The sequence below is a fragment of the Amblyomma americanum genome, chromosome 3, assembly GCF_052857255.1.
Source record: "Amblyomma americanum isolate KBUSLIRL-KWMA chromosome 3, ASM5285725v1, whole genome shotgun sequence".
In the NCBI taxonomy this organism is placed as follows: domain Eukaryota; kingdom Metazoa; phylum Arthropoda; class Arachnida; order Ixodida; family Ixodidae; genus Amblyomma; species Amblyomma americanum.
The window spans coordinates 107,719,487-107,740,284 of record NC_135499.1 but is presented as its reverse complement, the minus strand read 5'-3'; the positions used below and the strand labels follow the sequence as shown (position 1 = coordinate 107,740,284).

The 20,798-nt window shown below is 49.1% G+C and overlaps 1 non-coding gene across 1 annotated transcript; it reads left to right on the top strand.

The window, feature by feature from the left end:
- Positions 1-9,192: 9,192 nt before the first annotated feature.
- TRNAM-CAU (transfer RNA methionine (anticodon CAU)) lies at positions 9,193-9,264 on the top strand. Its single transcript has one exon. It is a non-coding gene; the product is annotated as a tRNA-Met (tRNA).
- Positions 9,265-20,798: the final 11,534 nt, after the last annotated feature.

Here is a 20,798-nt window from a genome sequence, read left to right as displayed (position 1 = left end):
GGCCACCAGTAGGCCCCTGTCGTCAATTATTTACGGATTTCCCATAGTTGATGTAATGAATATATTTGAATTCCGTTAGGTTCACTCATTGTTTTTTTAAAAGAATTTTAAAACAGTTTTAAGCGCTTGTTCCAGTCTAACTGCTCAAAGAAGCGAACCTCCAACCCGCGCACCAAGTCGATGGCTAATACGGCATTGCCGTACGGGTACATACTGTCACGTGGTGGTGACGTTGAAGAACACAGTAGCAATACTGTGAAAGACAAAACTAACTTTTATTGGGCGAACCTGCGCCCACACAAGAGGCTACACTTAACGGTAGCGGTGAACACGGTCGGCTATCATCGATCACCTGCGGGTTAAGCGCGTCGGCTGTTATATAGCAGTCGTCGAATGTTCCAGACTAATCGTTGGGACCCGCGTGCCTTCCACAAAGTTCTACACCATTAGCGTCAGGCGGTGAAATCAGATAACCTAAGGTTCGGCGACTACAGACAGCGAATAGAAGCATCGATGACTTCCTGAAACTTCGGATAGATGTAGGCGCGTCCCGTGCTGTGCGATAACACTTGTTAGGCGGCGAAACGTGGTCGCCCGATAAAGTAAGTACACGTGTCATTACCCCCTCTTGAAAAGCATCGACCCGATGCTGCAAACAAACAAAATAATGAAAAGCACTCATAGCAAAGAAAACAACAAAAATAAGGAAGTTCGTCAGCGTCCGTAAAAGGGTTTAAGGCGCACCACGTGGACCACTTCAGATCGTGCGCAAGGCGGATTTGTCGTGCGCGGCGCCGCTGTGAATGCGAAATGCCGTCTGGCACGACCTCATAGTCCAGTGAGCCAATACGTCGAATGACCTTGTAAGGTCCGAAATAGCGTCGCAATAGTTTCTCACTCAGACCTCGTCGGCGTATCGGGGTCCATACCCAAACACGGTCGCCGGGCTGGTACTCCACGAAGCGTCGTCGCACGTTGTAGTGTCGGCTGTCGGTACGCTGCTGGTTCTTGATCCGTAGGCGGGCGAGCTGTCGAGCTTCTTCGGCGCGCTGGAAATAGGTAGCGACGTCAAGATTTTCCTCGTCAGTGACGTGCGGCAGCATGGCATCTAGCGTCGTCGGCGGGTTCTTGCAGTAAACCAGCTTAAATGGCGTGATCTGTGTTGTTTCTTGCACCGCCGTGTTGTAAGCGAATGTTACGTACTGCAAGACCGCATCCCATGTCTTGTGCTCGACGTCGACGTACACTGCTAGCATGTCGGCGAGGGTCTTGTTCAGGCGCTCCGTGAGACCATTCGTCTGCGGATGGTAGGCAGTTGTCCTCCTTTGACTTGTCTGGCTGTATTGCAGAATGGCTTGCGTGAGCTTTGCTGTAAAAGCCGTTCCTCTGTCGGTGATGAGGACTTCTGGAGCACCATGTCGCAGCAGGATGTTCTCAACGGAAATTTTCGCCACTTCGGCTGCGCTGCTTTTCGGTAGAGCTTTAGTTTCAGCGAAGCTGGTGAGATAGTCCGTCGCCACGAAGATTCACTTATTTCCGGAAGTTGATGTCGTAAACGGTCCCAACAAGTCCATCCCGATCTGCTGAAAAGGTCGGTAAGGAGGCTTGATTGGCTGTAGTAATCCCGCTCGCCTTGTCGGTAGTGTCTTGCGTCGCTGACAGTCTCGGCATGTCTTGACGTAACGGGCGACATCGGCGGTTAGGTGCGGCCAGTAATATCTTTCTTGTATCCTTGATAGCGTCCGGGAGAAACCGAGGTGCCCAGCGGTCGGATCGTCATGTAGGGCGTGCAGTACTTCTGGACGCAGCGCCGACGGAACAACAAGAAGATAGTTGGCGCGGACTGGTGAGAAGTTCTTCTTCACGAGTAGGTTGTTTTGAAGCGTGAACGAAGACAATCCACGCTTATATGCCCTAGGGACAACGTCGGTGTGCCCTTCCAAATAATCGACTAGGGCTTTTAGCTCCGGGTCTCCTCGTTGCTGTTCGGCGAAGTCTTCCGCGCTTATTATTCCATGGTAGGCGTCGTCATCCTCGTCATCTTGCGGCGGCGGGTCAATGGGGGCGCGTGATAGGCAATCGGAATCTGAGTGTTTTCGTCCGGACTTGTAGGTTACAGTGATGTCGTATTCTTGTAGTCTGAGGCTCCACCGTGCCAGCCGTCCTGAAGGGTCCTTTAAGTTAGCTAGCCAACACAATGCGTGATGGTCGCTGACCACTTTGAATGGCCTGCCATATAGGTAAGGGCGAAATTTCGCTGTAGCCCAAACGATGGCGAGGCATTCCTTTTCGGTTGTAGAAAAATTGCCTTCCGCTTTTGATAACGACCGGCTAGCGTAAGCTATCACGTGTTCATGCCCATCTTTTCTCTGGTCTAGGACGGCACCGATGCCTAGGCTACTGGCGTCAGTGTGGATTTCGGTATCGGCGTGCTCGTCGAGGTGCGCAAGTACGGGCGGCGATTGCATGCGTCGTTTGAGTTCTTGAAATGCGTCGGCCTGCGGCGTTTCCCACTTGAACTCGACGTCGCATTTAGTGAGCTGTGTCAGCGGCTCAGCGATGCGTGAAAAGTCCTTGACAAATCGCCTGTAGTAGGCACACATGCCAAGAAATCTACGCACTGCCTTCTTGTCGATGGGCTGCGGTAACGTGCTGTCTTCTACGGGTCAGGTCGGACTCCAGGCTTGCTGATAATGTGGCCTAGGAACAGAAGCTCATCGTAAGCGAAGCGGCACTTTTCTGGCTTCAGAGTGAGCCCTGATGACTTGATGGCCTCTAGTACTGTGACAAGTCGCCTAAGGTGATCGTCGAAATTTGCGGCGAAGACAACGACGTCATCCAAGTAAACGAGACAGGTCTGCCACTTCAATCCTGCTAAAACCGTGTCCATCACTCGCTGGAACGTTTCAGGCGCCGAGCACAGTCCAAATGGCATAACCTTGAACTCGTAGAGGCCGTCTGGGGTGATGAAGGCGGTCTTTTCGCGATCTTTTTCGTCGACTTCTATTTGCCAATAGCGAGACATGAGGTCCATCGATGAGAAGTATTTTGCGTTGCAGAGCCGATCCAATGCGTCGTCTATCCGTGGGAGAGGGTATACGTCCTTCTTCGTGATCTTGTTCAGACGACGATAATCGACGCAGAAACGGAGGGTTCCGTCCTTTTTCTTCACCAGGACAACAGGGGATGCCCACGGGCTTTGAGACGGCTGGATGATGTCGTCGCGCAGCATTTCGTCGACTTGTTCTCTTATAGCTTCACGTTCTCGCGGCGAAATTCGGTAAGGGCTCTGCCGGAGTGGTCGAGCGCACTCCTCGGTGATTATGCGATGCTTGGCGACTGGTATTTGTCCAATCCTCGATGACGTCGAAAAGCAGCCTTTGTATCGTCGGAGCAGACTTCTGAGCTGCTGTTGCTTAATCACGGGGAGACTTGGATTAATGTCGTAGTCTGGTTCGGGAACCATGGTCGTCGGGGTAGGTGCGGCGGAATCCGAGAGGACAAACGCATTACTGGTTTCCAGAATCTTCTCGGTGTACGCGATCGTCGTGCCCTTGTTGATGTGCTTGAACCCCTGGCTGAAGTTTGTCAGCAACACTTCATTTTTCCCTCCATGCAGTCGAGCGATTCCTCTTGCGACGCAAATTTTACGGTCTAGGAGTAGACGTTGGTCGCCTTCGATGAAACCTTCTACGTCAGCGGGTATATCGGTGCCGACCGAAATAGCAATGCCGGAGCGAGGCGGGATGCTCACTTGATCTTCGAGCACACTCAAGGCGTGGTGACTACGAGGGCTCTCCGGCGGTATGCTTTATCTTCCGACAGCGTCATTGACTTCGACTTCAGGTCGATGATTGCGCCGTGTTGGTTCAGGAAGTCCATACCGAGAATGACGTCTCGTGAACACTGTTGGAGGATAACGAAGGTGACAGGGTAAGTGCAGTCATGAACGGTTATTATTGCCGTGCAGATTTCAGTCGGCGTGATGAGGTGTCCTCCAGCGGTCCGAACTTGAAGGCCTTCCCATGCGGTCTTCACTTTCTTCAACTGGGCGTCGATGTGTCCACTAATTACGGAGTAATCAGCCCCTGTGTCCACTAAGGCGGTAACTTCGTGGCCGTCGAGAAGCACGTCGAGGTCGGTGGTTCTTTGTCTGGCGTTGCAGTTAGGTCTTGGCACCAGATCACGGCTGCGTCGTGTTGAACTGAGGTTGGAACGTCACGTCGTCAAGTCGTCTTTCGTCGGTGTAGTCTTGGCTTCCTGACTTCGTCGGGACGGCGGCGTGTCGTTATTATGTCGTCTTCGTCGGCGGCGGAGGATCTTCGTCAGTTCGACGAACAGCAACCGCACCTCCATCGGTTGCTGCTTTTAGTTTTCTGGATATGGGCTCGCAGAGCGGCCCCGTGCTGGGCCAGTGTATGGACGGCGCTGCGGCGACAGGTAGCGGCCTTGTGACGGCGACCGGCACGGCCGTCGAGGGCTCCATTGAGTAGCGGCGAGGTTGTCGGCGATGTCACAAGGGCGTTCGCCTCCCCGAGGGTGCGGTGCGTCCACGGCGAACCCTCGCAATCCCAGGTCGCGGTACGGGCATCGGCGGTACACATGGCCGGCTTCCCCGCAGTGGTAGCAGAGCGGGCGGTGGTCAGGAGCGCGCCAAGCGGCGGTCTTCCTCGGGTAGCTGCGCTGGTCGACGGGCGGGAGTGTTGGCGGCGGCGGCGGTGGTCGACGGAATTGCGGCGTTACAGGGTCCTGGCGCGGTCGTGGAGGGGGACCTTGACGGCGGGCGACGGCGGCATAGGTCATCGCTTCGGGCTGGGGCTGCGAGGATTGTGGTTGTACCTCGGGAACTCCCACCGATCGCTGGACTTCTTTTTTGACAATTTCGGTGACTGAGGCCCCTCGAGGTTGCGATGAAGGGAAGAAAGATCCTTTGAAGCTCCTCTCGTATGACTGCCCTGATGGTTTCGCGCAGGTCGTCGATGGCCAGTGACTGAACTCCGGCGTAGTTTGTCGAGTTCGTGCGGCGGTTGAATTGTCGGTTCCGTATTTCGAGTGTCTTCTAAATGCTGGTGGCCTCGCGAAGGAACTCTTCTACGGTCGTCGGTGGGCTTCGTGTCATTGCGCCGAAAAGTTCGTCCTTTACACCACGCATCAGTAGGCGGACTTTCTTCTCTTCGGACATTTCCGGGTCGCCGTGACGGAACAGACGGCTCATTTCCTCAGTGAAGATTGCGATCGTCTCATTCGGCAGCTGCGCTCTGGTCTCCAGTAGAGCTTGGGCTCGCTCTTTTCGCAGGACGCCTGTAAATGTTTGCAGGAAGCTGCTTCGGAACAGGTCCCACGTCGTCAAGGTGGCTTCTCGATTCTCGAACCACGTCCTGGCGGCGTCCTCCAATGCGAAATAGACATGTCGCAGCTTGTCGTCGTTTGCCCAGCTGTTAAACGTAGAGACCCTCTCATACGTTTCCAGCCAGCTTTCCGGGCCCTCAAATGTGGAACCGCGGAACGTCGGTGGTTCCCTGGGCTGCTGCAGCACAATGGGGGACGCTGGGGCTGCCATTGGGGTTGCCTCGGCCACAATCTTCTTGGTCTTCTTAGGTAGAAGTCCGTGCTCCGGGGGCAGCTGTTGAAGACTGCGGCTTGCTCGATTGTCCGGGACTACGTTGGGGTTCTCTTTGCGGTCCGGGCTTGGATCACGTCTTGCCGGGGCGTCCGGTACATGAAAAAAATAGAAGCACCTCCACCAGATGTCACATGATGGTGACGTTGAGGAACACACTAGCAATACTGTGAAAGACAAAACTAACTTTTATTGGGCGAACCTGTGCCCACAAAAGAGGCTACATTACAGCACAACGGTTGCGGCGAACACGGTCGGCGATCGTCGAAAAACTGATCCGCGGGTTAAGCGCGTCGGCTGTTATATAGCAGTCATCGAATGTTCCAGACTAAGTAATCGTTGCGACCCGCGAGCCTTCCACAAAGTTCTACACCATTCGCGTCAAGGGATGAAATTAGATAACATAAGGTTCGGCGACAACAGACAGTAAATAGAAGCATCGATGACTTGCCAGAAACTTCAGATAGATGCAGGCGCGTCCGGCGCTGTGCGATAACACTTGTTAGGCGGCGAAACGTGGTAGCCCAATAAAGATAAGTACACGTGTCAATACTGCAATATTTTAACTATCAGGTACCTTTCGTGCTGAATAAATACGATAAATATGCGCTGATTTCTCTATTTTTATTCGAAGACAAATTCGCGAATACTTTCTGAAGCAGTAGTGGTGTTCTTTTTCTATATTCCCGGTATTGTTCAATAAATATGGGTACATGTAATTATTCTCTGAAATTCTTTTGTTATTTTCGCTATTGATGCGGTTTTCCAATTATATTTTACTACGGCTGCTTTTCGTACAGAACAAATGCACTGAAATGCAAGTTCTTCCTCAGCCTGTGCATTTATTTTATGTAAACTGTTGCCTGCTGACGTATCTGTGGGTTTCCGGCTCTCGCCAGCAGTATGCGACTGCCTTTTCGCTGGGGTGCCAAAACTTGGATTGTGAGATAAAGATTTATTTATTTATTTATTTATTTATTGACTGATTGATTGATTGATTGAATGACTGGTTGATTGATATTTTCCTGGGTTGAGTAAACCAGACGAGTAATGGTATTCCAACACACGTCATTCTAACACAATAATTCTCGAGCTAGCTTCGTTAAAACCGAAGATAACGGGAAATAAAAATGACACTCGTCCTCTGCTCCTTCAAGTGATACCTTCCGCCGAACCACAGAGAAAGAGGTTGGGACTGCACCCGCCGGAGAACACTTCATCCATCGACACTCGGTTTGTTTATTTCCAGTGGCTGCACCCGCTTACCCGCCCGTCAGCGCAATCGCTTGTGTGCCTTTCACGGCTGCTATCTACAACCACGACTTCTGCCAGTGAATCCTGCGATGGGGATCGAAACCCACAGACGCGTCCGAACGCCGCCGATGGCAGCAACGACCCGCCAGACTGAAGGGGCCGGCGCACGCGCCTCCACCCCCCCCCCCCCCCCTTCTCCGTCCTCTCCAGTTAGGCCGCAACCGGCGACCGCGGACACAACTGGAAAGCAGCCGGCTAACCCCATCCCAAAGGTTTAACCGTGACGTCAGGCTTGCAGCGAATGCAGCGCTGGGGTCAGTGTCGCTCACCGTGACATCTCCGGACTCGTGCCGTATGTATTATTGAAAAATAGTTTTAAAGAACAGTGACTACGCGGTGAGCAATTGGGCTGAAAATAAAAAAAAATGAGTTTTTGATATATTATTTATAAATCGCCGGTTTTGTTTGAACGACTCATATCGCGTGTGAACGCCCAAAAGCATTCGTTCTACGCACAGAGCACATTTGCCGATAACCTTGAAAACTGTTTCAGAGTTTTTTAAGTCCCGAGCCTACGTGGCCGGTGCTGCTGTAGCTCATTTTCTGGAAATTATACTCGGCTGTGGACAGGCTGGCATAACGGGTGGTACAAGGGTGGCACAACCCCTGACACCATGTTGCTTAGAAACGAAGAGAGGTCTGCAGGGTCAAGGCACTTAGCAGCCTTGTGTGAGGCGAGATACCGCGGTCTCGGTTTTTGGGACCGAATGTATGTCGTCACTGGCCAGTGCAGCTCTCGGCTGCGAGCATTGCTCTCAACGTGATTAAATCAGTAGTGTTTCAAGGAAAACATTGTAGAAGCTTACTATAACAGCAAAGAAAGACACCTCTGTAACCACAAAAACGCCAGTCTTGTCATAGGTCAAGGATCAACGCACCCAGAAAGAGCCATTCCTTACCAAAAATATATTTAGTTAGTCTATAAACTGTCATAAAACCGATACAGTTTTTGTAATAAAATATTGCAGAGTAGTCTTTAGAGAATAAAAATCCTCTAGGCAGTGTGGAGGCCACCTGAAGATTTATTACCATACAACATCAGCAGACTTTTGTCTATACACAGTTTATCAACAATGAAAATGGAAAAAAAAATCTGTAGGAAGGTTATAGCGTCGGTTAAAAGTCTATAGGAAGTCTACACATCATTGTTATTAGGGATAGAATCAAACTTCCCTAAGAACAAAATTGATCCGGTATCTGAACGAGGATGGAGACGACAGGAAAACAAGAAACTCTTTTGTTTCTAGGGGCCAGAGCATCCCATCATGAGATGTCGACTAGCCCAGTTTGATGCAGAAGGCTCGACAATGTAGCTGCAGCACATGCTCTGGAACGGCTCATCAGAAGGCATTCAGGCACACGGTGCTGTTACAGCCTCAAATTGCATTAGTGACAGCATGCTTGGAAACCAACACTTTATTGAAATTTAGGAAAGAAACCTGTTCACGTGAATCGAAAACGAGCGCAGTTGGACTACATACCACAGCTAGGACTTTCAATTCTATCGAAGCTATGCAAAAAAAAATGCACATTACACTAACAGAAAATAAATCTTATAGAGCACCACGAGTGCAATCAAACCGCGCTTAAAGAGAGACAGAAAAGCGAGCAACAATTTCTATAACACTAAATTATATAAAACGTTGTTAATAATGCTTTTATTTAAATATGGGGCGGGAAGGTTTTTTTCTTATAAGCAAGCCTCTTGTAAACAGTGCGGCACCGCGAACGGATTTTGCAAGGCTACAATGGCCCTTCTCTTCGAGCTGCACACGTCTTCGTGCAATACGAGCAGCTCGATGGAGAAAAGTAAGCCGTTGAGACGACGTTCGCTGTTATTAAGCACAGGAAGTAGCAGCAGCAGGCTTACACGCCCTCGAGCTGGCCCTGCCGGTTAGACAGGGCGCGGGAGTCTTTACAGCTCGGCCGCTGCTGTCAAGGTCATTCACTTCCTCAGGTATACAGCGACCGGCTCCCGTTGCGTCTGTGCGAAGGACATTCGTTACCGTGCCTAGGATCAGGAGGCCCAGCTAATCCTCTTGAGAAACCGGTTTACGGTTTGCATTCGAATAGAGACTATGTTTCTGCAGAGTGCAATCAGCAGAGTGGTGCTGGAAGCGTGCTGGGCCCATAACCCAGAGGGCCGTCGATCGAAACCACGCTCTGCTATAGCTTTGTTTTGTTTTTTTCAACAGAAATATTCAATCTGTACTACAATTTGCCTTCTAATATAAGCTACGTTGCTGTGCAGCGCAATCAGCAGAGTGGCGCAGTGGAAGCGTGCTGGGCCCATAACCCAGAGGTCCGTGGATCGAAACCACGCTCTGCTATTGTTTTGTTCTTTCTTTCTATCCTTTTCTTTTCATCAGGAAGATTCAATCTATGCCACAATTTTTTTGGCACCGAAGCACAGTGGCCTTGTACCGCTTTTCAGATGCATCCTGCGGAGTGTAGAAAATGACACATTATCAGTTGCAAGTGGGCGCTTCTTTATACATGGTGTTTCACATAAGATTTTACAAAATTTCTAAAAAAAGCTTTCTGAGTTTGAAGAGCCCTTTTACGACATAGCATTTTCAGGGGTGAAGTAGAGCAGAAGACAGCTAAAATGTGCTAACTAGCAGCCTGGTTAACTAATATTGTATACTTATCTTTTTAACTACTACTATTAGGCTCCTTAATTACTGAAAGGTGTATAGCCCATCGTAAGTATAGCCCATCCTTGGTTTACATATGCATTGAAAACCAAAAATAAACCAATAATATAAAGTAATATCGATATCAGTTTTCAGAATTTCAAAAACACGGTTACCCTCGGCGCTGTGGCCCAACCAATTTCGGCTACATCGCGCCAAAATGCAAACGCTTTAGAGAAGCTTGCAAGGAAAGCAACCTCTGCAGTGCACGGAACTCTTCGGAACATCCAACATTTGTTAGACCACAGCGCCGAAACTAATCGCGTTTTTCAAATTCTAAAAACTGATATGGATATTGCTTACGGTGTGCTACACACCTCTCAATACTTAAGTAGCCTAACATAAATAGTTAAAAAGATACCATTCAATATGAGCTAACCACCCTGCTAATTAGCATCTCCTAGCTGTTTCGAACACATTTTTTCGAAAGTCTCCTCCGCTCTTAGTATACGTGCTCGCTTTAGGCATATTTTTTAGTAAGGGTAAAGGTGCTGCTTCACAGCGGGTTAGTACTGTCTGTTATCCAGTACTGGGGCGGGAGGGAACTGGGGTATCTGTTACAGGCAGCGTCGGTGCTTGGGCGGGAGAGGTTGTTGCGACGCTCGTCTGTTGTTTCAATCTTTGCTCTCACATCTCTCAACCCTCATCTGCCTGCACGTGGCAGCGACTGTGGCTCAGCTCATGCCAGTGCCCAGACCCGTGCGTATATTTTCGATCTGCGCCTTCTGCCGGTATAAAGAAACCAGGAACAGTGGGATGGTCAAGCTGCCTGCTTGCAGCTTTCTTCCCGCCGCCTTACCATCTAATTTGCAAGATGCAAATGAAACATTATTAACATCACAATCATCTATCTGCACACAGGGTATGAAGATGAAGACGAAATTGGGCTGTCGCCCTGTCTGTGACGAACGTTTCCAACAGCACCAGAGCCTGAGCCATGGGCCCATCCTTGCTGCAACGGATTTCGAACACTTAAAATTCCCATGGAACATACATTCATGCACATCAAAGCAATGTGAGGTTTCCACGACGCTTTTGCGCTGCAGGATTCATCGCCTCAATCTTTATTTATGCCGTTCTGAGCTCACGTCCGTCGAATCTATGCGCTTCTTGAGCACACGTTGAAACTATAGATCATTTCATCCTCTTCTGCCGGCGGTTTGCACGGCACAGAATTAAGTTTTTGCAAAATCCTCTCGCTCAATTAGCGCAGCCGTTTAATCATCCCGTCCTCCTCTCCTTCGTTGCAACCGTCGAATGGCATGCCATTAGGCAGGTATGCGAGCTTCTTCACAGGTATGTCATCGAAAACGGGAGATTTTTGTGTTTACTTCTCGTTGCCTTTACTTTTCTCTCACATTTACTTTATTTCAGATTATTGCATTAAAATTTAGTTATTCAATCCTCACCGCTTTATTTCCTCGATTTTTATTCAGATTTCCTCAAGATCTTTCAAAATTTGTGACTTTTTTCACAGATGCGTCTATTTATATTCATTAGCCGTTTGAGATAAACCTGGATGAGTTTTCTTTTGTTTGGATCTGCACCAAAACCTGGCCCATCCCCCACCGTGAGTATGCACCATCGCTTTTGAGGCAACAACAACCACAATCGATCGGCTACTTTCGTGCTTTGATGGGCTGTGTTTACCTTTCTGGCCATAGTGTCACCTCTTCACGCTGCCTGATGAACCCAAGAGAGCCAGAGGATCTCAAGACAATCGCTCTGACGTTGCCTTCACAACGCCGACGTTCATTCTAAGAGGCGGTTAGGCCTACCTCAACCGGGCCGATTGACATGAACAGTAGTTATAAAATGAAAAGATCACATCCTGCTATCAATGCCTCTGCCGTTTTGTCTACCCTTCAGCCTCAAGGATGTCTCCTCCGCACCTCAGCGCCTCCTGCCCCCGGTATTTCACCGCTACTCAAGTCGCCGTCTTCACTTGCAGGGGTCAATTCATCGTTACCCTCTACCACCTAGCCTACTACTGCGTATAAACCTGTGCTACTCCTGCGCCCTCCTATGCGGCCTCTTTCTCATGCCAGCATTCAATATTTCTATATTTTTCGTATGAAAAGTACATCAGCATTGCCATATTTCATTCCATGAAACGCAAGCCATCCGTCAAAGACTACACCGAGAGTGTTCGCCTTGTCCTTCGTCTTTCTCCAGATGAATTCGCTTCGCAAGTGCCCTTCCGTTCTTTCCGAATTATGACTGCCCATCTGTACCTGTTCCAGTCAGTCCAAAATATGAGGCAGAAGATAAGATCACATGCCCGTTCACTATGGCTGAGCTTACAGATGCCATTAAAGACATCCGCCCTAACACTGCACATGGCCTTATGCCCTATTCCGGAATCTGGACAGTAAGACATGCACTTCACTTCTCAGAATTTTTTAAGAAATCTGGGTATTCAGTAAAATGCCATCCGTTGGAAACATTCAGTGGTAGTTCCGGTACAAAATCCCCGCAAATCACCCACAATTCTTGGGGCACTACGTCCGATTTGTCTTACTTCCTCTATTCGTATACTGTAAGAAAAACTACTTCCCACTCGACTCTCCTAATGGCTCGACCATCATCAGGAATGTTTTTTCCTTCCAAACTTGTTTCCGACCAGGATGGTGATCCGAGGATTGTCTTGACCCCTTTGCCAACGACTTAACACGTGTCAAACACCTCAGAACCATCTCGTTCGCGCAGCCCTAGCAACCGATATCACGAAGGCCTCACGTAGCTATTCTCAACACTATGTCATCACTTAGCATGCCCTTACAGATTTGTCGCACAATTCATGCCTTTCTTTCACAAGGGCCGTTCGCTATCCTCGTTATTGGTACACCCACAGGACATCTAATTGAGCAGTACCGCAGGGCTCCGTTTTAGCCCCTAATCTATTTAACATCGCATTCATACAACTCATACACACTCTTTCTACTCTTACTAATGTTCATGTTCCAGCATATGCAGATGGCATCACTCAGTGGCCCACAAACCACCCAGCTCAGATGCAGCAAAACACCCTGCAAAATTCCCTCAATCTTCACAAATTTCTTTCAACACTGGCCTCTCCCTCAACCCCTCCAAATCCTACTATGCCCATGTGGCCAATAAAGCTAGCCGCTTTTATTTCTGAGCCACTCCGTTCCTATTCACTATTGACAATGCGCCACTTCCTGAATAAGAACATACCAATGTTTTGGGCCTGCACTTTCATGCTTCAGGCAAAAGCATGGCTTGGTTGTCAGCTATGTGCAAGAGTGCTAAAAACACTTTTGGCCTTATCCGCATAATAGCTTATTGTTCTGGAGCTGCCCGCTCAGATACAGCTCGCGGTCTTGTTCGTGCTGTCTTTCAACCTCGGCTCGTACACCAGGCTCAGTTTCAACAACATACGAAAAGACAGTGGTCCACACTTGAAGCACTCAAACACGAAGCCATGCATCTCATTACTGGCCTACCTTGAGCAACTCATATTTGTCGGCTGCAGGAGTATGCGCAGCTCAATACAGTGGAAGATTTAATTACCCAGCGACAAATCAACAGAGCGCGGAAAGCTTCCCTTCATCCAACGTCCGAGCCTCAACCACCTCCGTGGGGCTACGGTCACATTACTTCAAACAAGCCTGCTCGCCGTATGAAGTCAGAGTTCTCCTCTACGCTATTTCCACCATATTTTTCTACGAAGCATGGTGGCTCTATTCTTTACACAGATTTCACCACAACCCCAACGGGGGCATCAACTGCTTTTATAAGCCCAACACTCATCACCTCTACAGCCGTCAAACGTACAGTACTAACATTTCATCTCCTCTTGCCTTCGAACTGCAAGCCATTTAAAAAGATGCAGCAGCTTTACCTGCCGACCCTCCTTATAACCAGGTGTACATATTTACTCATTCACACGAAGCTCTGAAGAATATAAAGAAAATCCGTGGTGCCCTTCGGGTTTCCCAGGCTTTACATGCTGCTTGTCAGTCCTATCCGGTGCGTACACTCATCCACTGGGTTCAAGCTAGCACAGATGTCCATAACATCGCAGCTGACATACTATCCCGTTTAACCGGCATCCCACAAACTCCCCCTGCCTCTTTGTCACCAGATCCACTTCTGAAGTATTTAATATCTTCAGCCTGCTTCAGGCAGAGTACACATAATCCTAAGAATTGCCACGTGTACTTACCTAATCCCCCACCTTTTACAGGTGGAGGAGAACTCCATGAGGTGTCTGGAGGTCGGAGTGGCCCTTACGCCTGAAGTTCGCCACTAGTGGCCAAGTGAGAAGATTGCTGCGGCGGAAAAAAATTCCCTTACTGCGAAGCACCCGCTTCCGACACCACAGTGCACCACTTACTGTGGACTTGCCCAGGAACTTCGCCGGTGCGCGCTTGCTTTCTTCAAGAGGCTGTCCTGTCTTCAAATACTGAGTCAAATTTCCACTTGTGGTAGACGAAAATCATTTACGGTTGAAGTTTATGTGGTTTTTAACATATCACTAGACTTTATGCTTTTCTTTCTAACGTTTAATAACGTTCGTTACTGACTTCATATTTTGTGCCCTGTGGAACCTATAGCGCCACAAATAATAATAAAACAACATAATAATAAGAAGCATCTGTGCGCACACTTTTGGGGGCATGAGAAGCAGAAGACGACAAGAGTATTCGAGATCTTTCTTTCCAGCCACAACAGTTCCGTGGTCGTTTCTTTAGGGCACATTCCTTTCGGTATCTCCTAAAACGTTGCCTCTTCTTTTTTCGAATACAAGTCGATTGGGATAGCAAAAGACGATGGAGCACACCCCGCTGAGGGCCGAGATGAAGACGAAGTGTGAAAATAAAGGATATGGACTGCTGACAAGGGGCCATAAAAAACTATCTTTCTCTTGAAGAGCTTTTGGGTATTCTATATATTTTATTCTCAGTTATTCTCTTCCGATATCTTGTTTTTCCTTTTCGTTTTAATTACTCTGAAATTTCACCCAAGGCACAATAATTAGACACCAGTTTACCCTATTTTATGGGCTCTCCACATTGAACCCTGGCCAATCCCCGGTCGTGGGTATGTGCCACGTCAGGAAGGCAGCAACAACAACGCCGATGGGCATTCTTGACAACGCCAGGAGCATAAGGCCAGCGGACCTCCACAAATCCTCTTCTGAATTCACCAAAAACATGCACGCACCAGGAGCTGCTCCGGCTGCAGCGCCGGTGGCAGCGGCCAGAGTGTTGCCCTTCGGCGTTGGACATAGGCTCCGGACGGGACGCAGAGGTGCCGCTGTAGTTCCCAACCTGCCGCCATCGCTGCTGCACGGGATGGACCGCCTGGCGCTCGTCGTGGCCGCGTACTACGAGTCGCGTGGCCATCCTCCCGGTTACTTGCAAATGCCTGAACTCCTCGCGCCTTCGTTTTCTACTGCACCCGGAACTGAGGCGACATCGGCGTTGAGCGCCAGTACTGCTGCTTGGATGGAGAGGACCGTGCTATGGGAGGAACCCGGGCTGCCGTCTCCGAGCCGTATGCAGTCATCCCCCGCCACCTCCTGGACAAGCAACGGGAAGGAAGGGAGCGCTGCCACAAGACTGACTGGGGATGGGCAGCGTAGGCCATCTGAACATCAGAAACGTGATGGGTTGGAGAAGGCCGCATTCAACGGCACCCAACGATCAGACGAAGGTGTCACCCTCAGGACTCGACGCCGCGGCCGATGGCAGCGATAACAGCGGGGACCTCGCGTCGAGGAAGTGCGACGACTGCGCAACAAGAGTTGGCGAGCGCAAGATAGCTCACCATGACCGAGGGCTTAACTAAGTGTTGTCGCTCTTCGGATTCGCTTTGCTGCCCTTCGAGAGATATTAAAGTGGCAGGCGTGCAATCTGCCAAGATGATAACCTGTGATATAGCAAGTAACTTCGGGAAGAGCCAAACCAAAAGCCGAAAACTCTGCAAATAGTACAGGAATATAATCAGCGATATGGACGAAATCCCTCGAAGTAGCCTGTTACAGTGCGCGGTTCCTTTATCGTGCACGCTGTTTGAGAACTGCCTTCAATATAAAACTTGCTATTTGAACTGCAGTATTTGCGAGGGAATAGAGTGTGCGCGGTGGAAATGCCAGACTACACTACAAGCTTCCGCTATACGCGGGAACACACGGCGCATAAAGCACCTTTTGGGGGTATCTAGGGCTTCGCGACGTAGTTTTGTCGTGGCGTTTTAAAATTATATATTCCAAATGATGTAGCGTACATTGTCACACACTTTTTTAATGCACTTCCCAACTGGTCCGCACCGCCTACCGGGAGTCATCTCCGCGTTTGCGTCGCACGGTATTTTGAACCTTTGAAATGACGCTTTGTACATTCACTGCCACTTCGAGGATAAACTTGGTAGCTCTTGACGAAAGGACAATATCGTAGACCACATTGAAATTAGTGAAATTCTTTGAAAACTTTTCTTTGCATGCTTCCTGCGGGTGCTACCAGTAATCTTCACCCCCCCCCCCCCCCCTCGTCAATTTTGTTACCATAAACAAGAGGGAAAGCTGGCGGCCCTGCACTGCAACCACCAAAGACCCCGAGGTATGCCGGGAAGCTGGCGGCTTCGGATTGACATCTGGTGGGTTGTTGACTATGCTGCCCATTAGATTTCTTGGTTGCCCACTTTCGTTTTCATTGATGTTCTAACGCGGTGCGGTTAAAGAGCCCGTGTATCAGAAAATTTGGCGCCGTCGGCGTCGCTGACCGTAAGCGAAAAATCTGCGACAAATCACCAGAGAAGCAACACAAGAGGCAGGCTGACCACTTTGGTCACGTCACCTTGCTGCGTCATCACAACCAGCGCACCGGACTGTGAGAAAGCTGCGCACCCTGGAAGGTAGGACTTAAATTAATGATTGGTCACGAGGGTCTTGCTCGGGAAGAGCAACATGGGTCGCACAAGCCCCACTAGTGGAAGCACCTGCCATCGCAGGGCAGTGGTGCATCGCTGAAGCCGCTAGGTCACTGCCTCGGGTGTAGTATGAGGACTGCAAGAAATATATGAGTGCTAATTAAAGTATTATAAACGAAAACGTAGCATATGGACGGGACGTAGAAGGGCGAAGACAGGACGATTGCTATCGTCCTGTAGCAATCGTCCTGTCTTCGCCCTTCTACGTCCCGTCCATATGCTACGTTTTCGTTTATAATATGTCTGACCAAGTGGCCCCTCAGTATACTATGCTAAGTAAAGAATGACCATTTCTGCATATGTGGCCATTAACGTATTAAAGCTATCGCGTCATTCCCTTAAGACGGAGCTTAAGTGCCCTCTCCAATTTTTGTTCGCTTTGTGGTGGTGTGGTTATCCAGCTATGCACGTATTTCTTTTAAGATCCCTAGAATTTGAAGGCGCTTGACACGAATTCAGGTGACCGCAATGTCTGGTGCCGGTTAGGCCTGAAGTCTCTCCGCCTCATCGCTTGGGACCATTTGCGCACCAGACTGGATTTGCGTATCCAGCTGTGCTACACTTGTGCACTGCAAGGTGAAAGAAGGGAACAAAGTTTTTTTTTCTTATTTTAAAACTGAAGAGTCCGCACACTTCTCGAAGGGGTCTCGGAGACAATTGCAGAAAATACTTCGACAAGCTCAACTTATGCGACCCTTACTCGTCGAGGATAAATTTGCTGAATTTCGAAGTCTGCTGGTGGCCGTGCATTGCACGCCCGAACGACTTCCACTTTATGAACGAGCTGAGGAAAATACTCGCATGTTGCACTTGTCAGCATGAGCACGGTATTCACTTACGATTACGACAGGTTTACATTTCTTATTCATGTTCTTCTGTGCAAAATCTGAAACGCAGTGTCATGACTAGGTGAGAGCGGGCATGTATAAACCAGTTTCTTACATAAAAGTATAGTTGATGAAAGTTTTTGAATGCACGAGCCAAGCCCTTGCACTAACGTTGGGCGCGAACTACAAAATCAGACATCATGAAACGCTTCCATTTTTCAGAGCGCGTCAACGGAATTAAGCGTGTATAGTACACTATTTCAAGTGCCAAGAACTTTTTTTAATATTTGGTTCAAAACGCATGTCTCTTAAACGCAACAAAAAATTTTAGACGGCTAGCAATGTTTGCCGACACGAAGAGAAAGGCATGTTTTTTTCGTAAATATTTTTCTCCTTTCCCAGAGTACCCATAGAGGCGGCTCTTTGTTAACATTAGGCCAACGCTTTGAAAAAGAGGGTCATAGGTTGTAGTACGCAATTTCAAAGCTATCTTTTTAATGTGGCATGATGAACGTGTGCTTTAAAGCCGAGCAAATTTCAAAAGAATTTCTATACGCTATAATCGCACAAGCTTCTCGTGTAGTATTGCATGCTGCCAAAAGCGCTACATTTGCTGACTAATACAGTCGAACTAAACTCTCGTGCTCACTAGTATGTAGAGCACTAATAAAGTGCGCTACATTTGCTCAATAATACATGTGCATATATGTGCATTGGATGGCTTTTAACCTTCAGTGGCAAAGGCCGCAGAGTTTTTCCACCACCAGACACTTCGCACTGCGTGTTACCAAGCCCTTTTCTTCGGATAACAGCGTCCCAGAGAACTGATGCAACCCATGCCACGTTCGAAAAGACTGTTCTCAAAGATCATTTAACAAGCGAACGTCTACCGTTGATAGCCGTACTCTGCTCAAGCTCTTAAGTAAGCTAGTCGCTTACTGACTCTAGACATAGTACTGCAGGACAGAACAGTAGAACTATCGTGACTCCGGTCGTTTCTCCCCCGTAATTTTTTTTTTTGCGCTAGTCGCTATGTTTGGAGTCGTATACTTTGCTCGGTCAACTGATCCATTCTTAAAGTTCTTACAGCCCCGCAACAGACTAACTTTTTTCGTTTTAAGTTTTCCCTCACACCATATCTCGGTACAGTACAAGGTCTCTAAATGTGCAATTGCGTCCGACGTAATTACGTACACGTTTTTATTTTTTTCTTGCTCTTTGTTTCAAATACCAGCAAAGTTGCGCAGGTGGCAGGAAAACAGCTTCTGCTCCGTTTGCCTGTGGTGTATCATATTCACCGCGTTCCTCAGCGTCCTCAACCTTTGTACAACTATTCTCTCACAACGCCATCAAAAGTACGTTTTCGCTCTCAAATGAATGAGTGAAACAAAGCGTTTTCAAGTTGGCCTCCATTTTATTTGCTGTTCTTTTTGTCTGCTACGTAAAAGACGCTTGTTGGGGAGCGACGCAACACCAACGTACAGGGTCTGTAATTTACAAAGCACTTAACCCAGCACACTCCAAGGGGAGTAAAACGAATTCGAACAGCGACAACACTTAGTTAAGCACGGTGTCGTCGTGAGCTAGCTAGTGCGCGCCCCCTCGTGCTGCGCTGTCCTCGCACTTTCACGACGAGAGGCGTTCGCTGTTCTCGCTGCCGCCGGCCGCGGCGTCCAGTCCTGAGGGCGACCACTTCGTCTGGTCGTTCGGTTTCATTCGCTGGTGCCTTCTCCCCCACAACACCCTCCTGTTGTTCCGAGGGTCTCCGCTGTCTATACCCACCCAGTCTAGTCGCAACGCGGTCTTTATTCACCTTCTTTGTCGAAGTGGGGGCAGGGGAAGACTGCGTATGGCTTCGAGACGGCAGTCCGGGTCCTTCCATTGTCACGGTCCGCGTCGTCCATGCAGCTGTACTGGCGCTCAACGCCGACGTCGCCTCAGTTCCGGACGCAGTCGAGGACGAAGCCGCGAGGAGTACTGGCATCTGCAAGTGCCCCGCAGAGCGGCCATGCGACACCAAATACACGGCCACAATTGGCGTCAGGCTGCCCATCCCGCCCAGGTAGAGCAGGCACAAGAAGCAGGGATGGCGGTGGCTTTGACGACGCTGGGAACTGTTGAGGTCGCCGAGGCCGCGTTCGGCTTCGGCCGTTACCCTCGGGGTGGTCGTGAATTCGGCCACCGCGATGGCGGCGCCTCTGCGTTTAGGCCGCGGCCGATGTTCGGCGCCGAAGGGCACCGCTGCGGTCCCTGCCGGTACTGCTGCAGCCGGAATAGCTCCTGCTTTGTGCGGGTCTTTGGTGGATTTTAGGAGCCGGGGTGTCTGGTTGCTGGCCGGCGGCTTTGTGGAGGTCGGTTGGCCTTGTGTCGCTGCCGTCGTCAACAAAGCCCTTTGTCGGAAGACTGCATCCACCATTCTCACACTTGTTCTTCCTCTTCGTCTTCCTCCCGGTCAATAGCGTGGTGTGCTCCATCATCTCTGGGCATCTGGAACGTCTAACTGGTGACGTTATATGCGATGCTGAAATGAAATTGCCCCAGAAAATCGAGGACGTATCCGTTGTGGCTGCAAATGAATATCACAAACATATGTTGCTCCTGCTGCTTCTCATGCCCTTGGAAGCGTGCACACCGTTGACTATACAAATAATATTGTTTTGTTTGCAATCTTGCGTATAACACGGTAGTGCGTCGAGAAGAAAGCTGCACACAGGAAGTTTTCACTATCCCACTGTTCCTGGTTTGTTTATATTCGCAGAAGAAGCTCATAAAAAATATAAACAAAATTGGCACCATAAGCGAAATGTTACATAAGCTTATTAGTAATCGTGCTTTGAACGAAAGCCAATCCCAGTAAAAAAAAAACTGAATATTTTCGAGAAAAAAAACAAATACTCAAAGTAAGCATTTTGCAGAAGGCGGAGATTCCAGTATGAAGAAAAAATCAACTCATCAATTTGTACGCATTCAAAACAGAGCGTGACGTGTATGATGAACGCTCCTCCCGAGTATTATTACGAGGTAGGAACCAGCCAACTTTCTGCCTACCGCCTGGCATGCAACACTGAGGTGAACCCAACTTTGCATTTTTGAAAGGGACACCCTGTCACCTTGACAGGTATTTGGCCCATGTGCACCCGCTCCCACAAGTACTCAAATATTCGGGTGTGGGGCGCGTGCATGTGTAACAGAAGCTGCTACTTCTTCAGGCAAGGTGAGTCGCTCGGTATGTTAACTTTATGGGAGTGAAATGTTTTCCAGCGCGCTTTCTTCATCGATAGCCAGTGTTGAAATAATCAAATACACTTTTTTCACTCCTTTTTACCCCCAGCTTTCGTGCACTATCATAATTCTCAATAATTCCAATGCATAAACCTTTGATGA